Raw genomic sequence first — 14,948 nt, forward strand, 5'->3', positions numbered from 1 at the left:
AGATAATACACATGCACAAATATTCCTTGTATGTAGAAAGACATACCTGAGTTGTCTATTTTTACCTTGCAATAAATTAATATCTCCATTTTGAAGTGGGAGGGGGGGCAGTCATAAGATACTTAATGCCATTTTCCTGATCAAGGTGTCTTCCAGGTATTTGGAACTTCAGTTCTCACCATCCTTCAGAGTATTGTGTTAGAAAAAGCTGTCATTATTTGTGGTACTGGACGGAGACTTCCCTTGTTCATAATTTAGCTTTTTTAACTATTTCCTGTTTTTCCTTTCCAACACTAAATTTCTGCACTTTATCTTGCCAGGACAAATTCAAAAATGTAGACAGGTCTTCTCTCATTCAATTGGGACTTTCGTTTGGGAAAGTTCTCCTTCCACCTGCGGCCTTGGAACCACACCCTGAAAATGTTTCCTAGGGATTCAGGTAGGAAGTGGTTAATAAGAAAGAGGAAAGGAAGAACATTGTCTTTCTTTCATGTAGTATAGAGATACTGTGGGAAGAAGCCTCTCATTTCATCACTCCTGCAAAAGGAATGTGGAAAAGCTGCCTTGGCTGTCATTCTTGTGTGTGTAACCCAAATGGCTCATCCATTCTCTACAGATAGGGGGCGTGTCCTGGCATTTCCACATCTAGTTCTCAGATGAAATTGAGAGTAAGAAAGGCAGGTAGCAGCTGGACACATTCTGATCTCTAAAGGTACAACGTTTCAAAGAGAAAGTGAGCAAGAGATTAGCTTTTTGGGAAAGATGAGGCAACCACCTCCAGAAGTAACGTCACGTTCTAGAAACACTTTTGTTCAAAAACCTTTTGGGGGAACTCTGTAAAGAACCATTTCCTCTCTTTTCGAGGAACCACATTTTTCTCTCTACAGGAAATGCAAGGCTTGCTTTTGAGCTGGGAATGAATTTCACAAAACTGTCGAGCTGGACATGTTAACGGAAACCATCATGTTCATCTTATTTTAATGCTTGGAGACTGAGGGATCTGTTCCTCGACCTATCTAGATTGCTGCCCTCCTGAACTTCACTTGATCGATGAAGATTTTTCAGCTGCCCTTCATGGACTCTGACTTGTCAGAGGAATTGTTCGATTTTTATAAAAGTACCGGAATATCTTTCTGGAAACTGAGAATAATGCACCAAGGAAAAGCATAAAGACCTAGAGGCTTGAGAGTTGGTTGGGTTCATGTGCTACGTTAGATTCTGGAGCTGATAGATTATCCTGGTAAAGAACAGAATATGTAATTTGTTAGTACTGTGGAACAACAGTGGTGAATATAACCCGTAACCAGGGTCCGAGGATGGAGCCCAATGACTTCAGGTACACTTGCAATGGCAAACAATCAGCACTAGATATTCAATCCTTAGCCAATAGTCCAGAACTCCTGAGTGATATTTGGGCCACTGCAGAAGGCCTGGTTGGTAGTAAATTCTGCTCTAACAGGCTCCTTCAAGTCACCAAGAATCTACAAGACATAGATAAAAAATTCCAGTGTTTCCGGGAACTTTTACAGCAAGGTGGTAAGTACTGGAAGTTTTTTATTTACTGGTGGTGTTTTGTCAATTTCATCTTGTGCATTATTTATTATTAAACAAAGTTATTTAGCCGCCCAACTCCTACACAGTGGCTCTGGGCGGAGTGCAATATTAAAAATCTACAACTAAAAATTCACATGGCAGCAACAACAAAATCAGACAAGCCATTTAATTGGCTCCAAATGGAGTCCCCCAAGCCTGCTGACAAAACCATGGATTCAAGGCCTTTTAGAGAAGAAACAAGTTGAGGCCAATTTTATCTCTGGGGAATGATTTCTATTATTCTATTATTTATTAAACACATTTAATTAAATATCCTCTAGGAGATCAGAGGAGACTACTGTCCACGAGAACTCCATGATTTAGGATGCCAGTTTAATCACTTATTTCAAATTCTGTATTTTGTTTGAACTACAGTTCTTTTTGGTTCCCATTGCCTGGGTAGATTGTTTACATAAAATTGCAAAAAAGCTTGTTCTTCATTATTCCCAAAATCTAGCACTGTAGCCATCACCCTTGTAAGCAAATTGTGTTTTAGTATAACATATTAACTCAGAAGTTTTAATATATTTGTTAAAATGCAGGAAAGATGTCAGACCTAAGTTATTTGTTTGTAATTACATGTAATGAATTGTTTTACATATACAATATAGCTGGCTGGCCCCATCTTGTTTCTGGGTTAAATAAAGACTCTTAAGTTATCCCATTAAAACCGAATGAGGTTAAGAGGTGAACACTTAATGACCACAAGCTGAATGAAATCCATGGGCTTAAATGTGCTTAATTTTGTATTGGATGTAGCCAATTAATGTTGAAACTCCCACTGCACTATTCTCTAAATTACTAGTCTACGAATGCAACAATAATACCCTTTCATATTTTTACAGATTTTTATATTTCAGATATTTTTGTATCTCTGTAATAAACAAAAATATTGTGAAGATTTTTCTGACCTTGCTTTTTTCTTCTTTCCTCTTCCTGAAGTAGTGCTTTTCTGTGTGTGTGTGTGTGTGTGTGTGTGTGTGTGTGTTGTTTTCCAAGGCATTTTGGAGGGATTCTTAGCTAACAGGTGGGATAAAGGTGGATTGATGCAGAATTCTGTATCTCCTGTCTGAAAATTTAAAGTTGATGTGGAGGACAGTGTGGCTCTGTAATAGAATAGTTGTATGGTATTATAATCAGTAGGTTGTTGCACAGTTCTGCATAGAACTGCTCACTTTAACAAAGCAGTATAATTAGTGAAGGTAAAGGTTCCACTTGCACATATGTGCTAATCGTTCCCATCTCTAGGGGGCAGTGTTCATCTCCATTTCAAAGCTGAAGAACCAGTACTGTCCAAAGACGTCATGTGGCCGGCATGACTAAACGCTGAAGGTGCACGGAATGCTGTTACTTTCCCACCAAAGTGGTCCCTATTTTTCTACTTGCATTTTTACATGTTTTCGAACTGCTAGTTTGGCAGAAGCTGGGACAAGTCACGGGAGCTCACTCCGTTATGCGGCTCTAGGGATTCGAACTGCCGAACTGCCAACCTTTCTGATTGACAAGCTCAGCATCTTAGCCACTGAGCCACCGCCAATTACAGTGTCATGTAATTTTGGGGCATCCAAAATTACATGGCAGCTACAGAAAGTTAAATCGTCATTCAAATGGTTGAATTACCCACACGTTTATTCGTTTTAAAAGGGCCATCTTAAATCTGTTCCTTAATCTGTCATTTGTAGTTCAACCTTGGGCTGTTTTAGCAAGTACTCATGATCCTTCCAGTTTTTTCAAATATATATTATTCTTGAGGTTATGGGCAATATAGAATAATAGAATGAAATGAAATGGAATTTTCTTTATTTGCCAAGTGTTATTGTACACCCAAGGAATTCGTCTCTGGTACATAAGCTCCCAGTATATGTGTGTGTGTGTGTGTGTGTGTGTGTGTGTGTGTGTGTGTGTGTGTGTATGTGTATATATATATATATATATGCAACAAAGTGATAAATCGTAAATAATAAGATACAATCATAATATACTATCAAAAAGGTGATAATCATAAGATACCAGTAAGAGCTATGGGGTGCCATGTTATAAATAGCTGTGATATAATCCTATCGTCCCACGAGGGAACAGAGGAGCTACAGTATTTGCAAACTATGTTGGCATTTCCTTGCTCTTTCCCTCATGGAAATACTGCTTTCATATAAAAGAGAATCTTTTTCTTTCTTATTTGACAGATCAATTTGAATTCTTCACTAGCAGTGGGTTTACATATCAAAGAATAAGAGGCACCAGATCTAATTGGTGAGGCACAAGCAGACATGGTTTTATATTTATATGGGATGAGTAGTTAACTTCTCCCCAGACATTAGATTATTGCAGCTAGGACTGGCATTCTAGGCGTGTTGACATTCCCTTTACACACACATAAGCAAGTGTGAACATAAAAAGGTGTGGAGCAACTGCCTGTACCCCCCCCCCCTTTATTATACATTCTCATTCACAACCTTGCTCGTCTGTTGGGCTAGTTCTATAGTAGGCAAAGAGCCACACACCTCCAACCACTATTTATTTATTTATCTTATTTTATCACGCCTTTAATACTTGAATCAATCATTATAAAATGATTATTTCATAACACAAGGCAGTGAACATACCTGATACTCCTTCCTCTTCCTGTCATCCCCACAACAATAATTACAAGCCTCTAATAGCAGATAAAGCCACAAGTGTGCAAAGGTGGAGATGGAGGGGGGAGTAAGTGTACAGTAGCAACATCCATTAAGGGAGGAGTTTCTACCTAGCCTTAAGGTTTTTCCATACCGAAGCCTTCAAGTCCTCGTTTTTCATGATAAATAGGCTGGAAATCACTTTAAGAAGTCCTTTTCTGGATTTCAACCCCTCGGTTTCAGCCACAATGATAGCAACAGCACTTAGACTTATACATCGCTCCATGACCGAATAATCTTCCCAAAGCATGTTTATCAGGGATCCACTTAACGGAAACTTCCTTGGTTTACCAAAAAAATTCAACAAAAAGAAACCTTGTTTTGCCATTTTTCCTGTCCCTTGCCCCTGCCTGTAATAGTACTACAGTTACAAAGTAGGAGTTTCAGACATGTTAGAAAAGAGTCAAAATGGCCACCATGGCTGGATGCTTGTTTTACAACATGGTTGTAAAAGGTTGTTGCAGGCAGAGAGCCAGATTTTTTTTTTTAAAAAAAAAAACCCTCTCTTTGGTAGAATGGTAAACTAGGGAAGTTAAATATCATAATTTCCCAAGACTAAATGAGGATACAGATGGGGGCTGAAACACACACACACACACCAGCACAAAACTCTACTTGGCACCACAATTTTCTGCTTTAGCCAAAAGCCATTCCTTTCTGCTAATGCTAAAGGAGAAGCAACTTCATCCTGTAGCTTGCCTAACAGCCAGGAACTTTTTGAGTTTTGTAGGTTGCTCTGGGACGGGAAAAAAATCATGAATGAGGCGTGTTATTTGCATAAATATAAAGCATGTGAGAAAGGATCACCAGATGGCGCCCAGGAACCAAGAATTGCTCCTAATCAGTTTTTTTTTCAGCATCTCCCCTTACATCCTGTCTGTAATCCGTCTCTTTTTAACTGGCAATGTAAATTGCACTAGTGGTATTTTAAATAACGTCGAAAATAAACTTTCATAGTACATTATTTCACTGACAGTTTTGTTTTAATGCTGGCAAATGTCAAGTAGAAGCTAAGTTAAAGAACCAGGGGAAAATAAGTATTTCTTCAGTGGTTCTGTTGGAATATTTAGTGATAATGGAAAAAATGGATCTAGTGAAAATTATGTGAAATGGCATATCAGCAAGTATCATTTATATGTGCAATACAATATGTGTAAAACACAAATACAGACAAAACAGGATATAATTCATCCTTCATTACAAAATAAGATAGTATTTTAAATCAGGGAGAAATAGTGCCCTCCAGAAGCTTTCCATTAAAATCATCAATCTTTTGACAAGCAGAAACTGATGGATACTGAAGTCCAAGAATCCTGAAGTTACAAAGTTATCAATCCTTGCCTTAAATGGTAAAAGTTCAGATCCATATATTATGATATCATTTCATTGGAGGTAAAGCAATTTATTTATAAGACAAGAGGTGCACAATTCCACATTTTAAGCTGTACTTGGGCACTTAATTATAATACAAAATTATATTGGCAAAATAATATAGTTGGCAAAAGGGTGTTAAATACTTCACTAAACATATTATTCTCTATCAGAAATAACCAGGGACCATTTTTATTCATTGTATCTCCCAACAAGGCTTCAAGTATCAGAACTGAGCCTGACCTGGCAGGAGACAAATTGGCTTAACCAGACAATGCACAAGTAAATATCTGTAGGAATCAGAGGTGGTTCCACTCTTCCAACTTGATAATTTCCTTCTATAAATGCATCTTTCAATGCTTCCTTTGTTACCTTGGCAAACACATAGTTAGAAATTGCTATGATAATGTGTCATTTTAGATACATTCATAGGATCTGAGGCACAGAAGACAAATTCTATCTACTCCCATCCCAAAAAATAGTGGCTTGGGAATTGAAAGAAATAGTGCATACACACTCTGCCAAATTATTACTATTCTATAATGCTATTATTGATAGCCATTTAGAAATAGTGTCTGGAACACTAGGCTAGAAACCAAGAGACTATGAGTTCTAGTTCTGTCTTAAGCACAAAGCCAACTGACTCATCTTTGACAGTCCTCTTTGAGCCCTAGGGAGAAGCTAAGAGCAAACCACTTCTGAATATGTAGCCAAGGAAACTGCTGGGACCAGTCCAGGCAGTTACAAGAATCAACAGTGACTCAAAGGCACAAAATAAAAGTGATTATGATTTAATCATTATTATGGTTATTATTACAGGAGGCATGCTTTCAGGCCCTGGTGAAATTAAATTGGCTGAATTGCTCCAGTCAGTCTCCTGCTTTCTCAGCAAGTATCCAGTTTTGAATGCTTGTATCATCCAGGCAGACATAGCTTCTCTTATCACATGTGTGAATTGTAAGATTCTAAGCTCAGATTCTCTCAGAGCTTCATTAACAATAATGGCAACAAACATTAAGATGGTCTTTAGTTGAATCAAGTTCTCTTCAGATCTATTATTAGACTCTATTACCCATTTCAGCCTGTGCCAGATGGCTGTCATTCTGGGAGTCTACCACGTACATGCCATCATGCTTTCCTCTTTAGCAATCGGAATGGGATAACTCACCACAGCCAACTCAAAACAGCCAATTCACCATGGCCAACTCATTGGTGGACAAGTTGCCTTGCCCAACTTGCCAGGGGTAACTCACTGCAGGATAATTCAACAATTCAATTTAATTAAAATAATGTAAAATTTATTTTAATTTTTGCCATTCACGTTTCATTTTGTCCCTCCCTTTGTATCCTTTCTTTAACGATTCTATTCCACCATTTCTTTGATATTAGTGTAAGTCATGAGTTGTCCCATGGCAAGTTGGCTGTGGTGAGATGGCCTGTGGCAAGTTGGCCACAGCAAGTTGGCTGTGGCAGTTTGGAAATAGGTAAAGATATGCAAACTGCAGAAAAAGAGTTGAGAAAAATAAGTAAAAGGCAGTCCATAAAAAAATTTGAAAGGGAAATACCACTGGATGGTCCTTTAGTTCTGCTGCCCACTGTGGCTTTGGTCAATCAGAGTTTTCATGTAATGCTTTTTTAAAAGTAAGATACAGAAGGAATAGACTAGCTTGCCAGCTTTAGTTGCACTGTATTGCATGTAGCCTTTCCTGCTGAATGTAAGGGCACATTACTGATCACTATGGATACATTTTAGCCAATCCCAGGCCAGTTTTATCTCCAACATTCTTATGCGGTTCTATGCAAGCAAGGATATCTAATCAACAAACCACCCTGCAAGCCAAGATGCTGTTGCTTACATTCCACCAAGTAGAAAGTACATGCAGCATTAGGTGAGGAAACCTTGTTTCAGAAAATACTATAAAGACTATAATCTACCTCCTCTGAGGGAGATGGGAAGTTAAGTGTGAAAAACAAATAAACAAATAATGGAGCTAGAACATTGTGCCCAGTACTTTGCATCAACATAGAGAAGAGTGTGCAGCCTATTATAAGAGGTGGCATTTGTCATAGGTCTCTACTCAGATACTTTATTTTATTATATTTATACCCATCTCTTTGTGCAAGGAGCATGAAGTAACAGAAGTAGTTTCACAGCCTCATTTCTCTCAAGATACAGTAATAGGCTGAGAAAAGCATGATTATTTCAAGACCACTTATTTTGGGCTTGGTGACTGAGGGACTGTCCCCATAGGCAACTAAGCAGCCTCTTTTTTCTGCCATGTCTTCATGACACTGCATTACCTCACACCCAGACCATATGCATTCTGACACCAATCTGACACCTAACAGCATCTTTAGATTGGGGTGGACTTCCTCATTCCCTGGGCACTGCTCTCAAGGACACTTCTGTTATGGAAATGGGACAGACAGGGTTTTTCAAACTGGGCTGTCTCCAAGCTAATTCTGGTTTGGAGATCTGGATCAGCCCACCCAAATAGTAGATGATCAACCATGGCTTCAGAAAATCTATGCAGTGAAGGAGGAAGGAGAGAACTGCCATTTTCTTTGGCACTTCATGGCACACAGTACTCTAAACCCACACCATGCAATTGTTATCCTGGCTGTTTTTGATTATAGGCTCAAGCTCAGCACTCTTCCTGGGTTCACAAGCAGCCCAAAGAACTGAGAGGCCAGGGTGGGGATGATGTGAGCCAGAAGGAGTCTTCCACTATACTTTGCATACACTATGGGCATATGAGAGCTGAGAGAAGCGCAAGGATTCCTGCTACATTATACAACCTTCCTGCATGTTTGCCAAGTTATTTTTAAGCACAAGTAAAATTAGCCACACTAACAGGTGATGACTGTATGATACAACAGAGGAGCTCTTTCATCCCACTCTTTCCCCTCCCACCTTGCAAGACTTTCCCCTGTTAGTTGGATAAAATCCAGATATCAAAAGTCATCTTCTTCTGGGTCCCAGATCTACCCTGTATTAAAGACAGTGACTGCAGTATGTTTTCCCATGCTGATGGGGTTTGGTTTGAGGAAAACACCTTTGAGGGTATCCACCCATCTCTTTCCTTAACAAGCTCTGTATTTAATGGCAGTATGCCTATGGCAAGATAGCAGTTGGCAATAGGGACAAAGCGTTTTTTATTGGTTCAAGGATGAGTTGGTAGCCATTTAAATGAGTTTTAATATTTCATATTAAATATTAAATCCGTATGTAGGGATTAACAACCCAAATGATTTTATACATGATCACAACCTCGGTGAAATATTAATGATGTAAACCAATAGGGTTTCATATTTGGCAACCAAAGTGCATGAAAGGAGTCTGTCTGAGCAAACACAAACACATAGCTTTATTATTTAATAAGCACAGTTGAAAGCATTATTACATGTACATAGTAAACAGGAAGGAACATACCCTTTTTTCTTTGGAAAATGGATTGCTAAGACTTTATGGAAAAAAACAACTCAGCAACCAGAGTCCCGGAGATATATCAGAGGCAGCCCAGGGGCAATCAATGCATTATCAGTCTGTAACCAGAGTTCATCCAAGAGATGCCCAGAAGGACTAGAACTTTTAAGCCAATGTAGAATCATGGAAGAAAAACTTGTTATTGTGATGTCACTCTACACTTTACTTTCTCCAATGAGCACCAGTTTTTAGTAGAAAGTTCTGGAAACCCACATCACAGAAGTGGGACCTGCTACTCTTAAATCTCTGTATTAAAAGATGAGAAGCAAGTCACTATTTAAATGAAATGTGCATTAAACAAAACAAAGGGGGTCAGAAAAGTCTCTTATCTATCTTTTGAACATTAGCCACATATTAAGAAATCTTTTCTCCCTTTGTTCTCTGAGGATTTCCTCCAAAGAAGTAGTGTGGTGACTCCATAACTGCTTTCAGACATGCCTAAGGGCTTTCTGAGATAGGATAGGCAACATTATTTCCTCTGAGGAATATATGAAGCTCTTGTTCCTTTTTTATTCTCACAGACCCCAGAACTAATTTTCAGCATTGTTTTCAGTGTAATAAATAATAAATACATATAAAAGTATTCTCTTGCTTGTCTGTTCAACCGATTCAACAGAATTTCAACTGACATTCTGCTTTTCTGTTCAGGCAACTAGCAATAAAACAAGAGATCTCAATAATTCCATATATATTATATAACTCAGGCTAGCTTTTAGAACTTAATCCATATAGCCACTGGACATGTATGAGAAAAATATATGGCTTGGAAATAATTGTTTTCCATGCTTAGCATTCAAAAAGAGAATTTTTCATGTTTCTTTTTTTTCTTTTTTATGATGTAAAGCTGCCCAGAATCATCTGGACTCAGGCAGACTCTGAATGTAATAAAATAAAGTGACTACATAAGGAGGTGAATGAGTTATTAATGTAAGTAGGTCAGAAATGGATTTTGATTAACCTTCAGAGTCCTATCCTGCTTGGGTCAGTTTATATGTTTTATAAAACATAGGTAAGAATTTTGTTATCCCAGATAGGTTGTTTGGTGACTTGTAATCATCAGTTATAATCAACTAGGTTTATTTAACTTAACTTATAGACCGCCCCCTCTCCCCGCAGGGACTCGCTCCCCCCCCCCCATGGGATTGTGTCTAGTAAATTAGGACCACACCTTCCCCGTTTTTTATGGTGGGCAGGATTCTTTCTGGGCAACTGTTGGGATTTGAATACTGGCAGTACATGGGACCAAAGCCTGCAGTGGGTTTTATTTTTTTAGATGTTTTAGATGTCATCTTTTTCTATACCAGAGGAGTTCCCAACTCCTGGGCCGCTGCCTATTCGAAACCGAGCCGTGGGAGAAATGGGCAAGCGCGCGCGTGTGACGCTCCAATCGCGCGAGCTGCAGGCAAGCGCGCGCATGTACTCGAAGCTCTACTCGCGCGAGCGGAGGCTGTGTGCGCATGAAACTTCGGCGGCCGCGAGCGCCCTCTGCTCGGACGAGTGGAGCTTCGCGCGCGAACGCAGGCGTCTTCCGCTCGCCAAGCTCTATTGGTGCGAGTGGTGGGCGCGCCTGCACCTGCCACTCACACGCCGCCGGGCCACCAATCTGGAAGGATTGGGGACTGCCGCTCTGTACTATTTCCTTCTGCCCTTCACTTATTTCCTGCCAGCTGGTGGCCAAAAAAAGTTAGATAGCTCTTGTCAGGAAAAAAGCAACAACAACCCATCCCTTTTAACTAGTTGCTTATAGAGAGTTTTTAAAATTAGGCAGAGGTATGAGTGCCATACTAACTGGGTTAAGAGAATTTGAAATATCATTGGCACGTAAGATTTGGGAAAATGGTTCCTGAGATTTTTTTTTTGTGTGTGGCTTGCTTCAAGAATGCAGAAGTAGAAGCTCAAGACCTTATTTCCTCCTCCTGACTCACTTGTCATTCAGTTAACAGTTCTTCTAATCCAGCTATGTGACCTTGGGCTTGGGCTAGTCATTTTCTTTCATCCATAGGAAGGAGGCAATGGCAAGCACTTCTGAACAAAAACACACCAAAAAAAAACCCCAACCCTGCTTGTCCAGGTGGTCTCTGACAATTGGACACAACTGAATGGAAGACGGATGGATGGATGAACAGGCAGGCAGACATTTGCCCCCTCAATCATGTGACTCAGGGTGGCTAACAAAAATTAAAAACAGGAAATAGACCAAAAAATTTAAAACACATTGCACTGAAGACAGTGCATAAGTCAGGTCTTCAGAGTGTAATTTTAATAGCTGCTTGTGGGACATTCTAAACCGAAATCCTCAATATTATCCTAGAGGGCAGATTATTAGACAGAATACTTTGGGAGCATTTTTAAAATCTGTAAAATAACATTACAGCAGCTGTCATGACTTCAACAAATGTTGAAAGTTCTGAGCAATTTCTGCTGTTGCACCACAGAGGCGCAAGTTATTGTTGTTCAGTCGCTAAATTATGTCTGACTCTTCACACCCCATGGACCATAGCACACCAGCTACCCCCTCCCCCTATCTTCCAGAGTTTGCCCAATTTTATTATCATTGCATCAATGACACTATCAGAAGCAGAAGACCTGGCATTAAATTAGAGGGTTTTTTTTTTTAAAGAATTTTTTTTTTAAATGAACACAAACAGACAAAAACAAAAAACACAAAACCATCTTCCATTACAAATTGTAGAAAGTGTGACAGTTGGTTACAAAAACCTCCATGCGTCCCTTTCACAGTCATCACCTATAATTCATATCGAATCACATATTTTTAAATCAAGTATGCAGTATTTATATACATTGCTTTCATCATACCTCAGCCTTCCTTTGACTGTAATTGTTTTTACATCCTTTTATATGAAATATTCCAATTTAAAGCAAAACCACATAATGGCATTCCATTAACTCCTCCCAACATCCTACAATAAAATTTGCATCTTTATAACATGTTCTAAATAAAAAATTGATTATGTTTAATTTCTAAACTTCCTTTCATAGTCTCCATTTGCAATTTATATAGAATTTCCTCTTAACAATACCAATACATATATATGCATTATTATCATTATCAATCATTTATTTAACTTTAACCATTATCACTTCATTTTATACATAATACTCTAAATTTAACTAAATATTACGTAATTTTTATTATCAACTTTCATTACACCAACCTGTGTCTTTCTAGTAATAATGCAGTTTTATGACTCTTGCCATTTGTAGCATTAGCATTCTGATTAATTTCTTGGTAAGTATTTTTTTCCAATTTTTTTACTTTTTGAATAAAAAACAAACAATCATCCTCCATTACAAATTGTAAAAAGTGTGCCAATTGGTTACAATGAGTTTTTGTGCATCTCTTCCACAGTCATCACCCCTCATTCATATCAAATTATCTATTACATCACATATACTTATATATATTGTTATCATCATACCTCATCCTTCATATGACTGTAGTTGTTTTAATGTCCCTTTATAACAAACATTCCAAAATTTAAAACAAAACCACATAGTGGCATTATCTATTTTCAATATCATCTAACCACATTATATCTTTATAACACATCTTACTTTTTCCCCTTTTTTTCATCATTTAAAATATTTACCAAATTTCCAATTAAAAACCAATACATATATATATATATACATTGTTATCCTTTATCTAACTTTATCCATTAACATGACATTTTAAACATAATGCTCTAATTTTGACAAAAATTTTAAATCTCTTTTCTTAATCATTGTATACAATTTATATCCAATTTTCCCTTTTATCATATCAATACAAATTATTACATTATCATTATCAATCATTTATTTAGCGATAGTTTGACTATATTTAACATGCTTTTTGCCCTTTCCCCCCCTTTTAAAAATTTATACCAAATTTCTTCTTGTCAAACCAATATATATGTGTACATTGTTATCATTATCAATTATTTACCTAACTTTATCATTATCACTACATTTTTAACATAGAGCTCTAATTTTAACTAAATTTAACTAGTATTTTATTATTAATTTTCATATCTCAACCTGTGTCTTTCCAGTAATAGTGTAGTCTTACTTCTTTTGCCATTTGTGGAATTGGTCTTCTGGTTATTTCCTTAATCAAATTTGTGTGGACTTCTCTCCGCAACGTTGCTTATTACATATCTTGTAAAATCTAGAAACCCTCCATCAGCTTTCTTAATTAGTTTATCTTTGGTTATCAGTAATGTTTTGATCAAAATTTCTCTCCTTAAATCCATCCATTCTTGTCTTTTTTCTTCTTCTATATCTTGAAATCTGTAGTAAAACACCTTTCCATCTTTCTTCCCTTTCCTTAATCCACTCTTTCCATCTCCAATCACACTCAGTTCACTGTCAATATCCACAGTTAGCTTGCCTCTTTGTTCATTTTCCCCCTGGGTTTTTAGGACTCCAGCCTTCACTTTTTCCATTTGCTGAATATCTTCTATTTGCTGAGTATCTTCCATACTCACACATGTGAGTAATGTGTTTGCCACATTAAAGTTTATATTTTCAATATTTTCCCATCTCTTCTCAATTCTCTCTGTTGTTTCTAATAATCTTTGAATTCCTGACATAATCTGTTGCAATGTTATGGTTTCTTTTTGAATTCATGTCATCCTTTCAATTAATAAACACAGCCACTCTGGCTTAAAAACAAATCTTTGTTATCACTTCTTTCCAGCTAGCAACAAACATCCAAAGGGCACTTGCGTAAACAATTCATGCCCTTCTTTATAAACAAGCTGAAGCCTTTGAAGTGCAAGGTCAAAATGATCAAAGGGAACAAAGAAAAAGCAATGTTTCCAGGTCTCAACCCCCAACCTCCAAGTGGCAGTGTAACTTCTCTTCCCTCTCAGGTTACTACCTCCATTATATACCTTTTAAATCTTCTTTATGATTCAGGCTTAAAAGAAATAAAGTTCTTAAAAGAAACCAAATAAAAAGAAAAAATCCATCCCAACCAATATTGTAGAAATAAAGGAAAAAATTTAATCCATAGATAAAAAAGAAATAGAAGGAGAAAATCCAAGACTTTCACTTTAAAAAGTAAAGAATGTTAGCAAAACATCCATCGATAGAAAAAAAAAATAACACACTGTCCAATTATGCTAATTCTGCCACTTATTTCTTTTCTTTACCAATTTGATTTAAGTTCAATCTTTTTTGGGCTGTCTTTTATAAGAATAAAATTTCCTCACCAGATGGACACACTTTCTCTTTCCGCTTTTCCTCCTGTTGCGGAGCTGTACTGACTTCAGCAGTTTGAGTCTTTGCTTTTTGTTGCCGGCAAGAAGAGATACTCTTGGATCGATCAGGGACTTTGCAATGTCCCTGAGATCAGCAAGATGTACTCTTCCCTGTCACCATCTCTTTGGGATGGTTTAGGTCCAGATGGACCGTCCAGTGGCAAAAGTATCGACTGCGATCTTGGAGCCCCGAGATCACACATCGTGTCATCGCGATGTACGATCCTTTCTCCCTATTTCTTGGTAAGTCTTATATAGACTTCTCTTCGCAAGTTATTGTTCATTTCATTTCTTATGTAAACTCGAAACCATCCATTTGCTTCTTTAATCAGCTTATCTTTAGTTATCACTCGTACTTCTAATAAAGTTTCTCTCCTTATTTCCATCAATTTTTTTCTCTTTTTTTCTTCTGTACTTTGAAGTTTGGGATAGAGTTCCAGTCCATCTCTCTCCCCTTTCCACATTCCACTCTTTTCATTTCCAGCCAGGATCAGTTTACTATCAATATCAACAGTTTTCTTGTTTCTTTGATTATTTTTTCCTTCAATTTTTAGA

This window comes from Natrix helvetica, assembly GCF_964273705.1.
Source record: "Natrix helvetica genome assembly, chromosome: 1".
Classification (NCBI taxonomy): Eukaryota; Metazoa; Chordata; class Lepidosauria; order Squamata; family Natricidae; genus Natrix; species Natrix helvetica.